This window comes from Coffea arabica, chromosome 8e (genome assembly GCF_036785885.1).
Source record: "Coffea arabica cultivar ET-39 chromosome 8e, Coffea Arabica ET-39 HiFi, whole genome shotgun sequence".
NCBI lineage: Eukaryota > Viridiplantae > Streptophyta > Magnoliopsida > Gentianales > Rubiaceae > Coffea > Coffea arabica.
Genome location: NC_092324.1, coordinates 9,689,542 through 9,692,011, shown reverse-complemented (window position 1 = coordinate 9,692,011; position 2,470 = coordinate 9,689,542). Strand labels below are relative to the sequence as shown.

At 36.8% G+C, this 2,470-nt stretch overlaps 1 non-coding gene across 1 annotated transcript; it reads left to right on the top strand.

Annotated features, from left to right (window-relative positions):
• Nucleotides 1–359: 359 nt before the first annotated feature.
• On the top strand, nucleotides 360–466 carry LOC113705182 (small nucleolar RNA R71). The gene has a single exon (XR_003451830.1). It is a non-coding gene; the product is annotated as a small nucleolar RNA R71 (small nucleolar RNA).
• Nucleotides 467–2,470: the final 2,004 nt, after the last annotated feature.

Genomic DNA, 2,470 nt, shown 5'->3' with positions numbered 1-2,470 from the left:
GAACCTGTTCACTGCTAGAACACATAAAATCATCATGATCTCCGCCGCAAGTAGTACAACATGCAATAACTACTCCCTGATTAGAGCTAGAACCAACTTGCCTATTAAGCATCTTAACCACATTATCCATTTTTGCACTTAACATATTCAAGGTATCTACTTCGAGCATACCTGCGTTTCTCCTTGTATTACCTCGTTCGTTTGCCCATTGGTAGTTGTTAGCAGCCATTTCTTCTATCAGTTGTTGAGCTTCCTCAGCTGTCTTTCCCATCAAAGCTCCTCCCGCTGCCGCATCTACATGCGTCTTTGTTGGATAGGTGAGACCATTGTAAAATGTTTGGACTACTAGCCAATCTGGTAAACCATGATGAGGACATCTTCGTTGCAATTCCCGATAGCGCTCCTAAGATTCATACAATGTCTCTCCTTCCTGTTAAAAGAAACTAGTTATATCCATTCTCAATTTAGCAGTTTTTTCAGGTGGAAAAAATTTATTTAAAAAAGCCTTAGCTAATTCATCCCAAGTTGTAAAAGTATTTGGAGAATGAGATTGTAGCCAAACCTTAGCCTTGTCCCTTAGTGAAAATGGAAACAATCGAAGTTTAATTGCATCATCACTAACACCATTAAACTTAATTGTATCACAGATTTCAAGAAATGTTGACAAGTGAGAATTTGGATCTTCGGTAGCATTACCTCCATATTGAGATTGTTGTACCATTTGAATCAGTGATGGTTTAATCTCAAAATTATTGACATTTACCGTTGCCCTTACAATGCTAGTTTGAGAACCTTGTGTTCCCGGTACCGCAAAATCTCGCAGAACTCGCCTATTTGAGTCATTCCGCCATTTGTTCCTCAATTGGTAATTCTATCAAGATTTCTTCTATCGGCCGCCAAACCTCTTGTTCCTCTTGGTGTTGTGTATTCCTCCTTTGTCTCCTTAGTGTCCTCTCAATTTCAGGATCGAAAAGTGCAATTTCTCGATTTGATCGGTGCATACACTACAAATAAAAACAAGAGAAATTTTGCAGTTTTAATTCAACACCTTGAACAAAAACAATGAAAATATCTAAATTAATAGAGATGATTAGGCCCTAATATTGCCGCTCCTCTGCAACGGCGCCAAAAATTTGACGGAATTTTTATATCAATGCAAGTTTAAATCGGATTTTATACCCGTTGACTGCAAGTATACAGGCCGAAACTGTAATATAGGGTATGTATCGGGTCGATCCCACGAGGAGCAATTTAAACAATTACTAAGCCCTTGTTTTCTCTATTATTTAGACTATTGAATAAATTTGAGCAGAGAAAGTATATTGCTATGGTCTTCAAATCTGATATACAAATCTAGTTTAACAAATGCTAAATGCAAATGGAGAAATTTCTCTCAAGGAAGAATCTAGGGATGTAGATTCCATTTATGGCATAAACAACACAAATGAATGGATTTACTTCTTGTTATTATTCTTGTTTAACTAGAGATTCATTTCCAAAATTACCAAGTCTCATTTTCATGATGAAATGGCCTAGAACAATATAGTTTTCCCTATTTTCATGGTGAAATACTACTACTACTCTGTTTTATTTCATGAAATGCCAAATAATCCACCTAAGTGTATCTCTATTTTCATGAACATACAACTTAAGTTCTACTCATGTGTTTTCATTGTCACTACCAATTCTCATTGAACAATAACAACTATAAACATGCTATTGGTGATCAATCAATAACAAGTAATTACAGTTACACAAGTAGACAAGTAGACAAGTTAATACAAGATATAACAAGTGTAAATCACATTCAATTCATATTATTTAGCCATAAGTTTCATCTACTCCCTAGATAAAGAAAATTAGCTACTCATGAATGATTTAACAATCAAACTCACAAGTTTATTAATGCAAAATATCGTAAAGTGCAAGTACAAGAAAGATAAAAGAAGGCTTAGCCAATTGAAAGTGAAGCTTTCCAATTCCTACTATGCTCTTGCACAATATGATTACAAGTGAAAACTCCAAAATGCTTCTCCAAGAACTCCTAGCTAGAGAGAAAATGTTACAAGATGAAAAACTAGCTACGTATGGTCATGTCCTTACCTCTCCCCTGTGTTTCTGCCTAAAAAGTGGTAGAAAGTCTACTTCTCTCCCTTCATAATTTCCTCCACTCAGATTTTGTAAAAAGAAGTCAAAGATATGATGTTTCCTTTTGTCTACACTCATTTGGTCTTCTCTTTTGTTGTAGAAGCATGTGCCACCGATTTCTGTCCCTCAAAATAGCTGGAAAAGTTGTGAGAAAGGTAAAGAAAAACGGCTGTGCCACTTGCTAAGGAGAGAGACAGATCCGAGCCTCGGATCCGAGAGGTGAAAATGGATCCGAGGACTTCCCATGATGGATCCGAGGTCGAATCGTTCTGACCTCGGATACACTCCTCCAGAAGTACAGACGAGGGCTCGAATCCCTCTT